Raw genomic sequence first — 19,288 nt, 5'->3', positions numbered from 1 at the left:
CTAAATGTTTCTTGAATAGCTCCAAGGATGATGACTTGTCATGGTTCTATGTTTTTATGGTTTCAGTATTCCACATCAAAACATCATGTAGTGTACGGGGTATTAAAGTGTCACTGCCCCAATCCCAGGTACCTATCCCTGTACATTACCGAAGACACGGGATCTGGCCCTTCCGGGTGGGGGGGGCGCTCTCTTGCTGCCTTGCAGTGGGTGCTGGAGGGTGCTTTCCTAGCCGTTCCAAGCTTTTCAGGTTTGAATCGGTCCCGGGGGCTCTCTCTCTCTTATCTTGTCTGATTTATTAATCTCAATTTCAATTAAATTGTATATATTGTGTTGTTTTGTATTCCGATATTATAGTAAAATAAGTTTTCCTCCATAGATTGTTGCCGCTGGTCTTTTCCTCCCTTCCTTCCTTCCCATTTTTGTGGGACTGGGGTGGGGGGGGAGGGCAGAGGCCTGTCGCCCCTGTCACGGACATAGATTGATCTAGTCAACTCCGTGACAGATTTTTGGCGCCCAACGTGGGGCGATACAGCAGAAGAAGTCTTTACGAAAGGAGAGCGAATAATCCAAATTCTTCTGAGCGCTGGTTTTGCTATTAAGCAAAGCAAAGTGAAAGGACCTGCCCAGGAGATTCAGTTCCTAGGCATAAAGTGGCAAGATGGCCGTCGTCACATCCCAACAGATGTGATCAACAAAATCACTGCTATGTCTCCACCCACTAGCAAAAGAGAGACACAATCTTTCCTGGGTGCAGTGGGCTTTTGGAGAATGCATGTTCCAAATTACAGCCTCATTGTAAGCCCCTTTATTATGTGACGTGAATGAGAAATGAGTTTACATGGGGCCCTGAGCAGCAGCAGGCTTTTGAACAAATTAAACAGGAGATAGCCCGTGCCGTGGCCCTAGGGCCAGTACGGACAGGACAGGGTATAAAGAACATCCTCTATACTGCTGCTGGAGAGAACGGTCCCACTTGGAGTTTGTGGCAAAGAGCCTCAGGAGAGACCTGAGGCCGACCCCTGGGATTCTGGAGTCGAGCATACAGGGGGTCGGATGAGGGCTACACTCCAACTGAGAAGGAGATCTTAGCCGCTTATGAAGGGGTTCGGGCTGCTTCTGAAGTAGTCGGTACTGAAACACAGCTTCTTCTGGCACCTCGACTGCCAGTGCTGAACTGGATGTTTAAAGGAAAGGTTCCCTCCACCCATCATGCTACTGATGCCACTTGGAGTAAGTGGATTGCACTGATTACACAACGAGCGCGGATGGGGAACCTCAGCCGTCCAGGAATCCTAGAGGTCATCATGGACTGGCCTGAAGGTAAAAAGTTTGAAACACCACCGGGAGAAGAAGTATCACGTGCTAAAGAAGCCCCACCATACAATGAACTACCAGAGAATGAAAAGAAATATGCCCTGTTCACAGATGGATCGTGTCGTATTGTGGGAAAGCATCGCAGATGGAAATCTGCTGTGTGGAGCCCCACACGACGAGTTGCAGAGGCCACTGAAGGGAAAGGAGAATCAAGCCAATTTGCAGAGGTAAAGGCTGTCCAGCTGGCCTTAGATGTTGCTGAACAGGAGAGGTGGCCAATGCTTTATCTTTACACTGACTCATGGATGGTAGCAAATGCCTTATGGGGGTGGTTACAGCAGTGGGAGCAAAATAACTGGCAAAGAAGGGGTAAACCTATTTGGGCTGCTGAACTGTGGAAAGACATTGCTGCCCGAATAAAGAATACGGTTGTGAAGGTGCGTCATGTAGATGCTCATGTGCCCAAGAGTCGGGCTACTGAAGAACAGCAAAATAACCATCAGGTAGACCGAGCTGCCAGAATTGAGGTGGCTCAAATAGACCTGGACTGGCAGAACAAGGGTGAACTATTCCTAGCTCGGTGGGCCCATGAGACCTCAGGTCATCAAGGGAGAGATGCAACATACAAATGGGCTAGAGACCGAGGGGTGGACTTAACTATGGATGCCATTGCACAGGTTATTCATAACTGTGAAACATGTGCCATCATCAAACAAGCCAAGAGGATGAAACCTCTCTGGGAGGAAGGGTGATGGCAAAAGTACAAATATGGGGAGGCATGGCAGGTTGATTATATCACCTTGCCACGATCTTGCAATGATAAGCATTATGTGCTTACTATGGTGGAGGCAACCACTGGGTGGCTTGAAACATATGCAGTACCCCATGCTACCACCCAAAACACCATATTGGGTCTCGAGAAACAAGTCCTGTGGTGACATGGCACCCCAGAAAGGATTGAGTCAGATAATGGGACTCATTTCAAAAATTCTCTTGTAAATACTTGGGCCAAAGATCATGGTATTGAGTGGATTTACCATATTCCCTATCATGCACCAGCCTCTGGTAAAATTGAACGATACAATGGATCCACCACCTCCCCAGGCAGCTCATTTCTGCACCTGATCACCCTCTTGAAGGAGTAGCATTTCCTAATGTTCAACTTGAAACTCCCCTGCTAAAGCTTGAGGCCATTCCCTAGTCCTACTGCTACGGATATGGGAGAAGAGGCCAAGCCCCACCACACCACAGCCTCCCTTCAGGTGCAGAGTGCGATAGGGTCTCCCCTGACTCTCCTCCAGGCTATGCAATCCCACCTTCCTGAGCTGCTCCTCGTAAGACTTGTGCTCCAGACCCCTCACCAGCTTTGCTGCCCTTCTCTGGACACGCTCCAGGGCCTCCATGCCTTTCTTGCAGTGAGGGGCCCAAAAGCGAGCACAGTACTCCAGCTGCAGCCTCAGCAGGGCTCAGAACAGAGGGATGATCACTTCCCTGCTCCTGCTGGCAATTTCTGGCTATTTCTGATACAAGCCAGGACGCCATTGGCTTTCACGGCCACCTGGGCACACTGCTGGCTCACGTTCAGCCCAGCACGGACCAATACCCCCAGGTCTGTTTCCTCTACACACTCTTGCGGGGCAGCCACTCTGCCCCAGACCTGTAGCGCTGCCTGGGGTTGTTACGGCCAAAGTGCAGGACCAAGGATTCCCTTCGTGTGGCCTCACCCCACATAGCTAGGACATGCCGGGCCGCATGAGATCTCATCCCAGTCCTGCTCAGTGGCATCATCTCTTTGAACAGGAGCGAGCTGATGAGCAGCTTCTCGATAGGGTTGGCATTTGCTTTACAGAATCGAAATCCGCTGCCTCTGTAAGTCTTTGCCTCTTACTACCACTAGATGGTAGCCTTAGCGAGCATTTCCCCTTCCTCTGCGAAGTCCAGTTTAATACTCAACTGCAAAGTTTCTGAATTGATCAAGTCTGCACGTTTCTCACAAACAGTACAGGGCCAGGATGCTGGCGCTGGCTGCTAGTGACTGCTAGTAGTAGACTCAAGTGAACAAAGCTGAAGGTGTGTTCAGTATATCAAGCCCAGTACAAAGGCAAGTATACACTGCATCACTTGCTCTGCCCTTACGGTGGGCGGGAAGGGGAAGGAGGGGATTTACTCCCCCAGTCTCCACGCAGAGGTTTAGGGATGCAGAGTTCAGGGACCTGAGAAATACAAGGATCCTGACAGCTCTAGTGCTCTCAGAAAGGCATCCTTGAAGAGCAGCCTTGAACGGAGAAGCGTTACTGCGCTCTCCGTAGCTGCAGTTTGGTACTTGAAGGAGTAAACCTGCACTTCCAAAGGAATGGTAGAATCACAGAACCATTACGGCTGGGAAAGAGTCTCACACCGCCACGTCCAGCCCCGACCCACAAAGAGTCCTTCCGCGGTTTGCCCTAAGGGAATAATGACGCTATTTGAATAGTCATCATCCAAGTTGCTTTATTGCTAAACCAATATCACGGGAGGACAAAACCGGCCACAGCCGGGGATGGCGGTGCCGTGCCCGCAGGCCGGCGCCCCGGACGCCACTTTGAAGGGCGCAGCCCGGATCGGCGCTGCGGACGGAGCCCCGGGAGGTACCGACGGCCGCGGCCCCGCACCTCCCCGCTCCGTCGGGCAGCCCCGGCCGCGGCAGAGACAGAGGAGGAGGCGCGAGGAGGAGGGCAGGAAGCCGGTGCCGGGGCGGCGCGCGGCTGGGGCGGGCGCTGTGCGGGTGGCAGCCCGTTGGAACGCGTGCCGTTGCTAGCGGCTTGCTTGCCGTGACGCCGCTAAGCACGGCTGTGCGCCGCAACCGGAGCCGAGCCGACGCCGCGCTGCCAGGTGGGGAAACGGGCCGGGCGGGCGGGGAGCGCTTCGAGCCGGGCAGCGCCGGGCTCTGCCGTCCTCCCGAGTGCCGGCACTGCCTCCGGCATTAAGGCGGCCGGCAGCTTTCGTCGCCGCCCGTCTGCTTCGGCCGTTGAGCGACAGAAGACGCGGCGCTGGGGCGCGGCGCGGGGAGGCCGAGCCTAATCTCCGTCCCGCGTTCCTCCTCCTGCGCTCTTTTTCATGGAAAGCTGTGCCAGCTTCTGCAAACGTACAGCTTCCTGAAAAAGTAAGTGTGGTAGACCCGTAATTTTGTCAGTACGGGCAAGATTGTAACTGACAGCTAACAGAAAATAAACATGGGAGGGAGTGGGCTGAAAGAAAGATGCAGAACCACAGAAGTTGCAAGAAAGTAACTTGTGATTATATTTCTTCCCACCTAGATATAACGGAGTTGAACAGAGAGAGCTTGTGAAACAAGAGATCTTGAAGGCAAAGCACAACGGCAGGGAGAAGCTCAGCCTCAGATAGGTGTACATGGCTGCAGCCAGCAGATGGGCATGAAGACGCTAGCAGAGACACAGGCCAAAGAGCAGCAAGACCACCTCAGCTACGGAGCAGCCAGAGCGCCTGAAAATGCGACAAGCACCAGGTACCACAGACACGCACTCAGGGGAGAGACCCCTTCACCAGGGGCTGTTCCCCACGCACGGGGTCCCCTCCCCAGGTGTCACAGCTTTATGACTTTTGGCTATCAGTATTACACACGGTAACATCGTGTAATGCACTGGGGGTTTTATTTGTAATGCTCAGTTCCGAATATTTGTCTGACAGAGGAGAACTACATTTCCCCAGGTGGCTATGTGGTCAGCGAGGAGATAGAACTGTGTGCAAGGTCACCTCATCCTTCTTCTTTGCCTGCTCTATTCCATCTGCACTTCTCCATTTGCAATTTGCCGTCTGCTGTTATCCATCTGCTCAACTGAACTGGACCTACACCTCAGCGTTGTGACAAGACCTACCTACCTGACAAACTCTCAATCTCTCTCATTGTATTTTGCTGATTGCTAAACGACATTGCTCGACGTCGGATTGTTGCTGCTGTTTAAATTGCTTTGGAGTTGATGCAGGTGAAGAAGAGCATTGAAAGAAGAAGGATGAGGTGACCTTGCATACAGTTATATCTCCTTGCTGACCGCAAAGCCACCTGGGGAAAAGTAGTTCTCCTCTGTTGGACAAATATTTGGAACTGAGCATTACAAATAAAACCCCCAGTGCATTACACGATGTTACTGTGTGTAATACTGATAGCCAAAAGTCATAAAACAATGACAAGGGTCACGGAACCGGGCCAAAGAGGCGGTAAACCGTTAACACCAGGTGGAGGGACCCCAGCCGCACCCACACACAAGGGGATCCCTCGAAAACTCGAGGGCGAAGCCCCATCCCACCTGCACACACGGGGTCCCCTCCCCAGCCGGAGGGCACCCCAGCCTTCCTGCACGCATGGGGATCTCTTGAAAACTTCAGAGCTAAGCCCCATCTCACCTCCACGCACGGGGTCCCCTCCCCAGCCGGAGGGCTCCCCAGCCTCGCTTGCACGCATGGGGATCCCTTGAAAAACTTCAGGGCTAAGCCCCATCTCACCTCCACGCACGGGGTCCCCTCCCCAGCCGGAGGGCACCCCAGCCATCCTGCACGCATGGGGATCTCTTGAAAACTTCAGAGCTAAGCCCCATCTCACCTCCACGCACGGGGTCCCCTCCCCAGCCGGAGGGCACCCCAGCCTCGCTTGCACGCATGGGGATCTCTTGAAAACTTCAGAGCTAAGCCCCATCTCACCTCCACGCACGGGGTCCCCTCCCCAGCAGGAGGGCACCCCAGCCTTGCCTGCACGCATGGGGATCTCTTGAAAACTTCAGAGCTAAGCCCCATCTCACCTCCACGCACGGGGTCCCCTCCCCAGCCGGAGGGCACCCCAGCCATCCTGCACGCATGGGGATCTCTTGAAAACTTCAGAGCTAAGCCCCATCTCACCTCCACGCACGGGGTCCCCTCCCCAGCAGGAGGGCACCCCAGCCTTGCCTGCACGCATGGGGATCTCTTGAAAACTTCAGAGCTAAGCCCCATCTCACCTCCACGCACGGGGTCCCCTCCCCAGCCGGAGGGCACCCCAGCCTTGCCTGCACGCATGGGGATCTCTTGAAAACTTCAGAGCTAAGCCCCATCTCACCTCCACGCACGGGGTCCCCTCCCCAGCCGGAGGGCACCCCAGCATTGCCTGCACGCATGGGGATCTCTTGAAAACTTCAGAGCTAAGCCCCATCTCACCTCCACGCACGGGGTCCCCTCCCCAGCAGGAGGGCACCCCAGCCTCGCTTGCACGCATGGGGATCTCTTGAAAACTTCAGAGCTAAGCCCCATCTCACCTCCACGCACGGGGTCCCCTCCCCAGCAGGAGGGCACCCCAGCCTTGCCTGCACGCATGGGGATCTCTTGAAAACTTCAGAGCTAAGCCCCATCTCACCTCCACGCACGGGGTCCCCTCCCCAGCCGGAGGGCACCCCAGCCTCGCTTGCACGCATGGGGATCTCTTGAAAACTTCAGAGCTAAGCCCCATCTCACCTCCACGCACGGGGTCCCCTCCCCAGCCGGAGGGCACCCCAGCATTGCCTGCACGCATGGGGATCTCTTGAAAACTTCAGAGCTAAGCCCCATCTCACCTCCACGCACGGGGTCCCCTCCCCAGCAGGAGGGCACCCCAGCCTCGCTTGCACGCATGGGGATCTCTTGAAAACTTCAGAGCTAAGCCCCATCTCACCTCCACGCACAGGGTCCCCTCCCCAGCCGGAGGGCACCCCAGCCTCGCTTGCACGCATGGGGATCTCTTGAAAACTTCAGAGCTAAGCCCCATCTCACCTCCACGCACGGGGTCCCCTCCCCAGCAGGAGGGCACCCCAGCATTGCCTGCACGCATGGGGATCTCTTGAAAACTTCAGAGCTAAGCCCCATCTCACCTCCACGCACGGGGTCCCCTCCCCAGCAGGAGGGCACCCCAGCATTGCCCGCACGCATGGGGATCTCTTGAAAACTTCAGAGCTAAGCCCCATCTCACCTCCACGCACGGGGTCCCCTCCCCAGCTGGAGGGCACCCCAGCATTGCCTGCACGCATGGGGATCTCTTGAAAACTTCAGAGCTAAGCCCCATCTCACCTCCACGCACGGGGTCTCCTCCCCAGCAGGAGGGCACCCCAGCCTTGCCTGCACGCATGGGGATCCCTTGAAAAACTTCAGGGCTAAGCCCCATCTTACCTGCATGCATGGGGTCTGGAGGGCACTCCTCTTCCCATATCCTTTCATTTTTTCTCAACAGGATGGATTTGTTGTGGTCAGATGTTTTCGTCTTGCTCCGTGTTGTCTAGTCTTTAAGGAACTTAGAGAAGACCATCTGTGCCCAATGCTGCCAGCATATCTGCCGGAACACCTGGAAAATAAATTGTTGTTCTCAGTGTAGATTTTCTGCTGTTGTTTGCACTCCAGAAAGTAGGCTGGATGGGGGAATGGCACTGCAGCTCTCCCCCCACCCGTGGGAGAATGCATGCAGTCCCAAAGGGCTGCCCGCTGATAAGTAGCACCACCCTGGGAAGCCTCTGTCTCAGCCAAGAACTGGGGGAGAAGCAGGGGCTCCAGAGCTGCGCAGGGCCCAGGGGAGCAGCGAACTGGGATGGGGGTAGTGGAAGGTTCCACCGCGTGCCGGGTCCCACCGACACTGCTCTTAGCAGGACAGAGAACATCACACTTGTGCAGCTTCTGCCATTTCTTCCTCACAGAAATGCTCATACATTTCTAGCTGCCCTTCTCTGGACATCCTCCAGGGCCTCCATGCCTTTCTTGCAGTGAGGGGCCCAAAAGCGAGCACAGTACTCCAGCTGCAGCCTCAGCAGGGCTCAGAACAGAGGGATGATCACTTCCCTGCTCCTGCTGGCAATTTCTGGCTATTTCTGATACAAGCCAGGACGCCATTGGCTTTCACGGCCACCTGGGCACACTGCTGGCTCACGTTCAGCCCAGCACGGACCAATACCCCCAGGTCTGTTTCCTCTACACACTCTTGCGGGGCAGCCACTCTGCCCCAGACCTGTAGCGCTGCCTGGGGTTGTTACGGCCAAAGTGCAGGACCAAGGATTCCCTTCGTGTGGCCTCACCCCACATAGCTAGGACATGCCGGGCCGCATGAGATCTCATCCCAGTCCTGCTCAGTGGCATCATCTCTTTGAACAGGAGCGAGCTGATGAGCAGCTTCTCGATAGGGTTGGCATTTGCTTTACAGAATCGAAATCCGCTGCCTCTGTAAGTCTTTGCCTCTTACTACCACTAGATGGTAGCCTTAGCGAGCATTTCCCCTTCCTCTGCGAAGTCCAGTTTAATACTCAACTGCAAAGTTTCTGAATTGATCAAGTCTGCACGTTTCTCACAAACAGTACAGGGCCAGGATGCTGGCGCTGGCTGCTAGTGACTGCTAGTAGTAGACTCAAGTGAACAAAGCTGAAGGTGTGTTCAGTATATCAAGCCCAGTACAAAGGCAAGTATACACTGCATCACTTGCTCTGCCCTTACGGTGGGCGGGAAGGGGAAGGAGGGGATTTACTCCCCCAGTCTCCACGCAGAGGTTTAGGGATGCAGAGTTCAGGGACCTGAGAAATACAAGGATCCTGACAGCTCTAGTGCTCTCAGAAAGGCATCCTTGAAGAGCAGCCTTGAACGGAGAAGCGTTACTGCGCTCTCCGTAGCTGCAGTTTGGTACTTGAAGGAGTAAACCTGCACTTCCAAAGGAATGGTAGAATCACAGAACCATTACGGCTGGGAAAGAGTCTCACACCGCCACGTCCAGCCCCGACCCACAAAGAGTCCTTCCGCGGTTTGCCCTAAGGGAATAATGACGCTATTTGAATAGTCATCATCCAAGTTGCTTTATTGCTAAACCAATATCACGGGAGGACAAAACCGGCCACAGCCGGGGATGGCGGTGCCGTGCCCGCAGGCCGGCGCCCCGGACGCCACTTTGAAGGGCGCAGCCCGGATCGGCGCTGCGGACGGAGCCCCGGGAGGTACCGACGGCCGCGGCCCCGCACCTCCCCGCTCCGTCGGGCAGCCCCGGCCGCGGCAGAGACAGAGGAGGAGGCGCGAGGAGGAGGGCAGGAAGCCGGTGCCGGGGCGGCGCGCGGCTGGGGCGGGCGCTGTGCGGGTGGCAGCCCGTTGGAACGCGTGCCGTTGCTAGCGGCTTGCTTGCCGTGACGCCGCTAAGCACGGCTGTGCGCCGCAACCGGAGCCGAGCCGACGCCGCGCTGCCAGGTGGGGAAACGGGCCGGGCGGGCGGGGAGCGCTTCGAGCCGGGCAGCGCCGGGCTCTGCCGTCCTCCCGAGTGCCGGCACTGCCTCCGGCATTAAGGCGGCCGGCACCTTTCGTCGCCGCCCGTCTGCTTCGGCCGTTGAGCGACAGAAGACGCGGCGCGGGGGCGCGGCGCGGGGAGGCCGAGCCTAATCTCCGTCCCGCGTTCCTCCTCCTGCGCTCTTTTTCATGGAAAGCTGTGCCAGCTTCTGCAAACGTACAGCTTCCTGAAAAAGTAAGTGTGGTAGACCCGTAATTTTGTCAGTACGGGCAAGATTGTAACTGACAGCTAACAGAAAATAAACATGGGAGGGAGTGGGCTGAAAGAAAGATGCAGAACCACAGAAGTTGCAAGAAAGTAACTTGTGATTATATTTCTTCCCACCTAGATATAACGGAGTTGAACAGAGAGAGCTTGTGAAACAAGAGATCTTGAAGGCAAAGCACAACGGCAGGGAGAAGCTCAGCCTCAGATAGGTGTACATGGCTGCAGCCAGCAGATGGGCATGAAGACGCTAGCAGAGACACAGGCCAAAGAGCAGCAAGACCACCTCAGCTACGGAGCAGCCAGAGCGCCTGAAAATGCGACAAGCACCAGGTACCACAGACACGCACTCAGGGGAGAGACCCCTTCACCAGGGGCTGTTCCCCACGCACGGGGTCCCCTCCCCAGGTGTCACAGCTTTATGACTTTTGGCTATCAGTATTACACACGGTAACATCGTGTAATGCACTGGGGGTTTTATTTGTAATGCTCAGTTCCGAATATTTGTCTGACAGAGGAGAACTACATTTCCCCAGGTGGCTATGTGGTCAGCGAGGAGATAGAACTGTGTGCAAGGTCACCTCATCCTTCTTCTTTGCCTGCTCTATTCCATCTGCACTTCTCCATTTGCAATTTGCCGTCTGCTGTTATCCATCTGCTCAACTGAACTGGACCTACACCTCAGCGTTGTGACAAGACCTACCTACCTGACAAACTCTCAATCTCTCTCATTGTATTTTGCTGATTGCTAAACGACATTGCTCGACGTCGGATTGTTGCTGCTGTTTAAATTGCTTTGGAGTTGATGCAGGTGAAGAAGAGCATTGAAAGAAGAAGGATGAGGTGACCTTGCATACAGTTATATCTCCTTGCTGACCGCAAAGCCACCTGGGGAAAAGTAGTTCTCCTCTGTTGGACAAATATTTGGAACTGAGCATTACAAATAAAACCCCCAGTGCATTACACGATGTTACTGTGTGTAATACTGATAGCCAAAAGTCATAAAACAATGACAAGGGTCACGGAACCGGGCCAAAGAGGCGGTAAACCGTTAACACCAGGTGGAGGGACCCCAGCCGCACCCACACACAAGGGGATCCCTCGAAAACTCGAGGGCGAAGCCCCATCCCACCTGCACACACGGGGTCCCCTCCCCAGCCGGAGGGCACCCCAGCCTTCCTGCACGCATGGGGATCTCTTGAAAACTTCAGAGCTAAGCCCCATCTCACCTCCACGCACGGGGTCCCCTCCCCAGCCGGAGGGCTCCCCAGCCTCGCTTGCACGCATGGGGATCCCTTGAAAAACTTCAGGGCTAAGCCCCATCTCACCTCCACGCACGGGGTCCCCTCCCCAGCCGGAGGGCACCCCAGCCATCCTGCACGCATGGGGATCTCTTGAAAACTTCAGAGCTAAGCCCCATCTCACCTCCACGCACGGGGTCCCCTCCCCAGCCGGAGGGCACCCCAGCCTCGCTTGCACGCATGGGGATCTCTTGAAAACTTCAGAGCTAAGCCCCATCTCACCTCCACGCACGGGGTCCCCTCCCCAGCAGGAGGGCACCCCAGCCTTGCCTGCACGCATGGGGATCTCTTGAAAACTTCAGAGCTAAGCCCCATCTCACCTCCACGCACGGGGTCCCCTCCCCAGCCGGAGGGCACCCCAGCCATCCTGCACGCATGGGGATCTCTTGAAAACTTCAGAGCTAAGCCCCATCTCACCTCCACGCACGGGGTCCCCTCCCCAGCAGGAGGGCACCCCAGCCTTGCCTGCACGCATGGGGATCTCTTGAAAACTTCAGAGCTAAGCCCCATCTCACCTCCACGCACGGGGTCCCCTCCCCAGCCGGAGGGCACCCCAGCCTTGCCTGCACGCATGGGGATCTCTTGAAAACTTCAGAGCTAAGCCCCATCTCACCTCCACGCACGGGGTCCCCTCCCCAGCCGGAGGGCACCCCAGCATTGCCTGCACGCATGGGGATCTCTTGAAAACTTCAGAGCTAAGCCCCATCTCACCTCCACGCACGGGGTCCCCTCCCCAGCAGGAGGGCACCCCAGCCTCGCTTGCACGCATGGGGATCTCTTGAAAACTTCAGAGCTAAGCCCCATCTCACCTCCACGCACGGGGTCCCCTCCCCAGCAGGAGGGCACCCCAGCCTTGCCTGCACGCATGGGGATCTCTTGAAAACTTCAGAGCTAAGCCCCATCTCACCTCCACGCACGGGGTCCCCTCCCCAGCCGGAGGGCACCCCAGCCTCGCTTGCACGCATGGGGATCTCTTGAAAACTTCAGAGCTAAGCCCCATCTCACCTCCACGCACGGGGTCCCCTCCCCAGCCGGAGGGCACCCCAGCATTGCCTGCACGCATGGGGATCTCTTGAAAACTTCAGAGCTAAGCCCCATCTCACCTCCACGCACGGGGTCCCCTCCCCAGCAGGAGGGCACCCCAGCCTCGCTTGCACGCATGGGGATCTCTTGAAAACTTCAGAGCTAAGCCCCATCTCACCTCCACGCACAGGGTCCCCTCCCCAGCCGGAGGGCACCCCAGCCTCGCTTGCACGCATGGGGATCTCTTGAAAACTTCAGAGCTAAGCCCCATCTCACCTCCACGCACGGGGTCCCCTCCCCAGCAGGAGGGCACCCCAGCATTGCCTGCACGCATGGGGATCTCTTGAAAACTTCAGAGCTAAGCCCCATCTCACCTCCACGCACGGGGTCCCCTCCCCAGCAGGAGGGCACCCCAGCATTGCCCGCACGCATGGGGATCTCTTGAAAACTTCAGAGCTAAGCCCCATCTCACCTCCACGCACGGGGTCCCCTCCCCAGCTGGAGGGCACCCCAGCATTGCCTGCACGCATGGGGATCTCTTGAAAACTTCAGAGCTAAGCCCCATCTCACCTCCACGCACGGGGTCTCCTCCCCAGCAGGAGGGCACCCCAGCCTTGCCTGCACGCATGGGGATCCCTTGAAAAACTTCAGGGCTAAGCCCCATCTTACCTGCATGCATGGGGTCTGGAGGGCACTCCTCTTCCCATATCCTTTCATTTTTTCTCAACAGGATGGATTTGTTGTGGTCAGATGTTTTCGTCTTGCTCCGTGTTGTCTAGTCTTTAAGGAACTTAGAGAAGACCATCTGTGCCCAATGCTGCCAGCATATCTGCCGGAACACCTGGAAAATAAATTGTTGTTCTCAGTGTAGATTTTCTGCTGTTGTTTGCACTCCGGAAAGTAGGCTGGATGGGGGAATGGCACTGCAGCTCTCCCCCCACCCGTGGGAGAATGCATGCAGTCCCAAAGGGCTGCCCGCTGATAAGTAGCACCACCCTGGGAAGCCTCTGTCTCAGCCAAGAACTGGGGGAGAAGCAGGGGCTCCAGAGCTGCGCAGGGCCCAGGGGAGCAGCGAACTGGGATGGGGGTAGTGGAAGGTTCCACCGCGTGCCGGGTCCCACCGACACTGCTCTTAGCAGGACAGAGAACATCACACTTGTGCAGCTTCTGCCATTTCTTCCTCACAGAAATGCTCATACATTTCTAGCTGCCCTTCTCTGGACATCCTCCAGGGCCTCCATGCCTTTCTTGCAGTGAGGGGCCCAAAAGCGAGCACAGTACTCCAGCTGCAGCCTCAGCAGGGCTCAGAACAGAGGGATGATCACTTCCCTGCTCCTGCTGGCAATTTCTGGCTATTTCTGATACAAGCCAGGACGCCATTGGCTTTCACGGCCACCTGGGCACACTGCTGGCTCACGTTCAGCCCAGCACGGACCAATACCCCCAGGTCTGTTTCCTCTACACACTCTTGCGGGGCAGCCACTCTGCCCCAGACCTGTAGCGCTGCCTGGGGTTGTTACGGCCAAAGTGCAGGACCAAGGATTCCCTTCGTGTGGCCTCACCCCACATAGCTAGGACATGCCGGGCCGCATGAGATCTCATCCCAGTCCTGCTCAGTGGCATCATCTCTTTGAACAGGAGCGAGCTGATGAGCAGCTTCTCGATAGGGTTGGCATTTGCTTTACAGAATCGAAATCCGCTGCCTCTGTAAGTCTTTGCCTCTTACTACCACTAGATGGTAGCCTTAGCGAGCATTTCCCCTTCCTCTGCGAAGTCCAGTTTAATACTCAACTGCAAAGTTTCTGAATTGATCAAGTCTGCACGTTTCTCACAAACAGTACAGGGCCAGGATGCTGGCGCTGGCTGCTAGTGACTGCTAGTAGTAGACTCAAGTGAACAAAGCTGAAGGTGTGTTCAGTATATCAAGCCCAGTACAAAGGCAAGTATACACTGCATCACTTGCTCTGCCCTTACGGTGGGCGGGAAGGGGAAGGAGGGGATTTACTCCCCCAGTCTCCACGCAGAGGTTTAGGGATGCAGAGTTCAGGGACCTGAGAAATACAAGGATCCTGACAGCTCTAGTGCTCTCAGAAAGGCATCCTTGAAGAGCAGCCTTGAACGGAGAAGCGTTACTGCGCTCTCCGTAGCTGCAGTTTGGTACTTGAAGGAGTAAACCTGCACTTCCAAAGGAATGGTAGAATCACAGAACCATTACGGCTGGGAAAGAGTCTCACACCGCCACGTCCAGCCCCGACCCACAAAGAGTCCTTCCGCGGTTTGCCCTAAGGGAATAATGACGCTATTTGAATAGTCATCATCCAAGTTGCTTTATTGCTAAACCAATATCACGGGAGGACAAAACCGGCCACAGCCGGGGATGGCGGTGCCGTGCCCGCAGGCCGGCGCCCCGGACGCCACTTTGAAGGGCGCAGCCCGGATCGGCGCTGCGGACGGAGCCCCGGGAGGTACCGACGGCCGCGGCCCCGCACCTCCCCGCTCCGTCGGGCAGCCCCGGCCGCGGCAGAGACAGAGGAGGAGGCGCGAGGAGGAGGGCAGGAAGCCGGTGCCGGGGCGGCGCGCGGCTGGGGCGGGCGCTGTGCGGGTGGCAGCCCGTTGGAACGCGTGCCGTTGCTAGCGGCTTGCTTGCCGTGACGCCGCTAAGCACGGCTGTGCGCCGCAACCGGAGCCGAGCCGACGCCGCGCTGCCAGGTGGGGAAACGGGCCGGGCGGGCGGGGAGCGCTTCGAGCCGGGCAGCGCCGGGCTCTGCCGTCCTCCCGAGTGCCGGCACTGCCTCCGGCATTAAGGCGGCCGGCACCTTTCGTCGCCGCCCGTCTGCTTCGGCCGTTGAGCGACAGAAGACGCGGCGCGGGGGCGCGGCGCGGGGAGGCCGAGCCTAATCTCCGTCCCGCGTTCCTCCTCCTGCGCTCTTTTTCATGGAAAGCTGTGCCAGCTTCTGCAAACGTACAGCTTCCTGAAAAAGTAAGTGTGGTAGACCCGTAATTTTGTCAGTACGGGCAAGATTGTAACTGACAGCTAACAGAAAATAAACATGGGAGGGAGTGGGCTGAAAGAAAGATGCAGAACCACAGAAGTTGCAAGAAAGTAACTTGTGATTATATTTCTTCCCACCTAGATATAACGGAGTTGAACAGAGAGAGCTTGTGAAACAAGAGATCTTGAAGGCAAAGCACAACGGCAGGGAGAAGCTCAGCCTCAGATAGGTGTACATGGCTGCAGCCAGCAGATGGGCATGAAGACGCTAGCAGAGACACAGGCCAAAGAGCAGCAAGACCACCTCAGCTACGGAGCAGCCAGAGCGCCTGAAAATGCGACAAGCACCAGGTACCACAGACACGCACTCAGGGGAGAGACCCCTTCACCAGGGGCTGTTCCCCACGCACGGGGTCCCCTCCCCAGGTGTCACAGCTTTATGACTTTTGGCTATCAGTATTACACACGGTAACATCGTGTAATGCACTGGGGGTTTTATTTGTAATGCTCAGTTCCGAATATTTGTCTGACAGAGGAGAACTACATTTCCCCAGGTGGCTATGTGGTCAGCGAGGAGATAGAACTGTGTGCAAGGTCACCTCATCCTTCTTCTTTGCCTGCTCTATTCCATCTGCACTTCTCCATTTGCAATTTGCCGTCTGCTGTTATCCATCTGCTCAACTGAACTGGACCTACACCTCAGCGTTGTGACAAGACCTACCTACCTGACAAACTCTCAATCTCTCTCATTGTATTTTGCTGATTGCTAAACGACATTGCTCGACGTCGGATTGTTGCTGCTGTTTAAATTGCTTTGGAGTTGATGCAGGTGAAGAAGAGCATTGAAAGAAGAAGGATGAGGTGACCTTGCATACAGTTATATCTCCTTGCTGACCGCAAAGCCACCTGGGGAAAAGTAGTTCTCCTCTGTTGGACAAATATTTGGAACTGAGCATTACAAATAAAACCCCCAGTGCATTACACGATGTTACTGTGTGTAATACTGATAGCCAAAAGTCATAAAACAATGACAAGGGTCACGGAACCGGGCCAAAGAGGCGGTAAACCGTTAACACCAGGTGGAGGGACCCCAGCCGCACCCACACACAAGGGGATCCCTCGAAAACTCGAGGGCGAAGCCCCATCCCACCTGCACACACGGGGTCCCCTCCCCAGCCGGAGGGCACCCCAGCCTTCCTGCACGCATGGGGATCTCTTGAAAACTTCAGAGCTAAGCCCCATCTCACCTCCACGCACGGGGTCCCCTCCCCAGCCGGAGGGCTCCCCAGCCTCGCTTGCACGCATGGGGATCCCTTGAAAAACTTCAGGGCTAAGCCCCATCTCACCTCCACGCACGGGGTCCCCTCCCCAGCCGGAGGGCACCCCAGCCATCCTGCACGCATGGGGATCTCTTGAAAACTTCAGAGCTAAGCCCCATCTCACCTCCACGCACGGGGTCCCCTCCCCAGCCGGAGGGCACCCCAGCCTCGCTTGCACGCATGGGGATCTCTTGAAAACTTCAGAGCTAAGCCCCATCTCACCTCCACGCACGGGGTCCCCTCCCCAGCAGGAGGGCACCCCAGCCTTGCCTGCACGCATGGGGATCTCTTGAAAACTTCAGAGCTAAGCCCCATCTCACCTCCACGCACGGGGTCCCCTCCCCAGCCGGAGGGCACCCCAGCCATCCTGCACGCATGGGGATCTCTTGAAAACTTCAGAGCTAAGCCCCATCTCACCTCCACGCACGGGGTCCCCTCCCCAGCAGGAGGGCACCCCAGCCTTGCCTGCACGCATGGGGATCTCTTGAAAACTTCAGAGCTAAGCCCCATCTCACCTCCACGCACGGGGTCCCCTCCCCAGCCGGAGGGCACCCCAGCCTTGCCTGCACGCATGGGGATCTCTTGAAAACTTCAGAGCTAAGCCCCATCTCACCTCCACGCACGGGGTCCCCTCCCCAGCCGGAGGGCACCCCAGCATTGCCTGCACGCATGGGGATCTCTTGAAAACTTCAGAGCTAAGCCCCATCTCACCTCCACGCACGGGGTCCCCTCCCCAGCAGGAGGGCACCCCAGCCTCGCTTGCACGCATGGGGATCTCTTGAAAACTTCAGAGCTAAGCCCCATCTCACCTCCACGCACGGGGTCCCCTCCCCAGCAGGAGGGCACCCCAGCCTTGCCTGCACGCATGGGGATCTCTTGAAAACTTCAGAGCTAAGCCCCATCTCACCTCCACGCACGGGGTCCCCTCCCCAGCCGGAGGGCACCCCAGCCTCGCTTGCACGCATGGGGATCTCTTGAAAACTTCAGAGCTAAGCCCCATCTCACCTCCACGCACGGGGTCCCCTCCCCAGCAGGAGGGCACCCCAGCATTGCCTGCACGCATGGGGATCTCTTGAAAACTTCAGAGCTAAGCCCCATCTCACCTCCACGCACGGGGTCCCCTCCCCAGCAGGAGGGCACCCCAGCCTCGCTTGCACGCATGGGGATCTCTTGAAAACTTCAGAGCTAAGCCCCATCTCACCTCCACGCACAGGGTCCCCTCCCCAGCCGGAGGGCACCCCAGCCTCGCTTGCACGCATGGGGATCTCTTGAAAACTTCAGAGCTAAGCCCCATCTCACCTCCACGCACGGGGTCCCCTCCCCAGCAGGAGGGCACCCCAGCATTGCCTGCACGCATGGGGATCTCTTGAAAACTTCAGAGCTAAGCCCCATCTCACCTCCACGCACGGGGTCCCCTCCCCAGCAGGAGGGCACCCCAGCATTGCCCGCACGCATGGGGATCTCTTGAAAACTTCAGAGCTAAGCCCCATCTCACCTCCACGCACGGGGTCCCCTCCCCAGCTGGAGGGCACCCCAGCATTGCCTGCACGCATGGGGATCTCTTGAAAACTTCAGAGCTAAGCCCCATCTCACCTCCACGCACGGGGTCTCCTCCCCAGCAGGAGGGCACCCCAGCCTTGCCTGCACGCATGGGGATCCCTTGAAAAACTTCAGGGCTAAGCCCCATCTTACCTGCATGCATGGGGTCTGGAGGGCACTCCTCTTCCCATATCCTTTCATTTTTTCTCAACAGGATGGATTTGTTGTGGTCAGATGTTTTCGTCTTGCTCCGTGTTGTCTAGTCTTTAAGGAACTTAGAGAAGACCATCTGTGCCCAATGCTGCCAGCATATCTGCCGGAACACCTGGAAAATAAATTGTTGTTCTCAGTGTAGATTTTCTGCTGTTGTTTGCACTCCGGAAAGTAGGCTGGATGGGGGAATGGCACTGCAGCTCTCCCCCCACCCGTGGGAGAATGCATGCAGTCCCAAAGGGCTGCCCGCTGATAAGTAGCACCACCCTGGGAAGCCTCTGTCTCAGCCAAGAACTGGGGGAGAAGCAGGGGCTCCAGAGCTGCGCAGGGCCCAGGGGAGCAGCGAACTGGGATGGGGGTAGTGGAAGGTTCCACCGCGTGCCGGGTCCCACCGACACTGCTCTTAGCAGGACAGAGAACATCACACTTGTGCAGCTTCTGCCATTTCTTCCTCACAGAAATGCTCATACATTTCTAGCTGCCCTTCTCTGGACATCCTCCAGGGCCTCCATGCCTTTCTTGCAGTGAGGGGCCCAAAAGCGAGCACAGTACTCCAGCTGCAGCCTCAGCAGGGCTCAGAACAGAGGGATGATCACTTCCCTGCTCCTGCTGGCAATTTCTGGCTATTTCTGATACAAGCCAGGACGCCATTGGCTTTCACGGCCACCTGGGCACACTGCTGGCTCACGTTCAGCCCAGCACGGACCAATACCCCCAGGTCTGTTTCCTCTACACACTCTTGCGGGGCAGCCACTCTGCCCCAGACCTGTAGCGCTGCCTGGGGTTGTTACGGCCAAAGTGCAGGACCAAGGATTCCCTTCGTGTGGCCTCACCCCACATAGCTAGGACATGCCGGGCCGCATGAGATCTCATCCCAGTCCTGCTCAGTGGCATCATCTCTTTGAACAGGAGCGAGCTGATGAGCAGCTTCTCGATAGGGTTGGCATTTGCTTTACAGAATCGAAATCCGCTGCCTCTGTAAGTCTTTGCCTCTTACTACCACTAGATGGTAGCCTTAGCGAGCATTTCCCCTTCCTCTGCGAAGTCCAGTTTAATACTCAACTGCAAAGTTTCTGAA

General features: G+C 56.7%; 2 long non-coding RNA genes across 7 annotated transcripts; one reads left to right on the top strand and one right to left on the bottom strand.

The window, feature by feature from the left end:
- The first annotated feature begins 4,344 nt into the window (after positions 1-4,344).
- On the top strand, positions 4,345-18,323 carry LOC125685591 (uncharacterized). 5 transcript variants are annotated; one of them, XR_007373476.1, is made up of 3 exons: positions 4,345-4,459; positions 15,282-15,490; positions 18,212-18,323. It is a non-coding gene; the product is annotated as an uncharacterized LOC125685591 (long non-coding RNA). The 5 variants fall into 5 exon arrangements; XR_007373477.1 differs by lacking the exon at positions 15,282-15,490 and adding an exon at positions 9,948-10,156; XR_007373480.1 differs by lacking the exon at positions 15,282-15,490 and adding an exon at positions 4,614-4,822.
- LOC125685601 (uncharacterized) lies at positions 5,884-17,659 on the bottom strand. Of its 2 annotated transcripts, none has more exons than XR_007373483.1 (3): positions 16,974-17,659; positions 11,640-11,933; positions 5,884-6,599 (listed from the first exon to the last, which is right to left on the bottom strand). It is a non-coding gene; the product is annotated as an uncharacterized LOC125685601 (long non-coding RNA). The 2 variants fall into 2 exon arrangements; XR_007373484.1 differs by lacking the exon at positions 5,884-6,599 and adding an exon at positions 6,610-6,991.
- Positions 18,324-19,288: the final 965 nt, after the last annotated feature.

The sequence above is a fragment of the Lagopus muta genome, chromosome 1, assembly GCF_023343835.1.
Source record: "Lagopus muta isolate bLagMut1 chromosome 1, bLagMut1 primary, whole genome shotgun sequence".
Lineage (NCBI taxonomy): Eukaryota > Metazoa > Chordata > Aves > Galliformes > Phasianidae > Lagopus > Lagopus muta.
The sequence above is the reverse complement of the archived record's forward strand: the minus strand, read 5'-3'. Positions and strand labels throughout refer to the sequence as shown.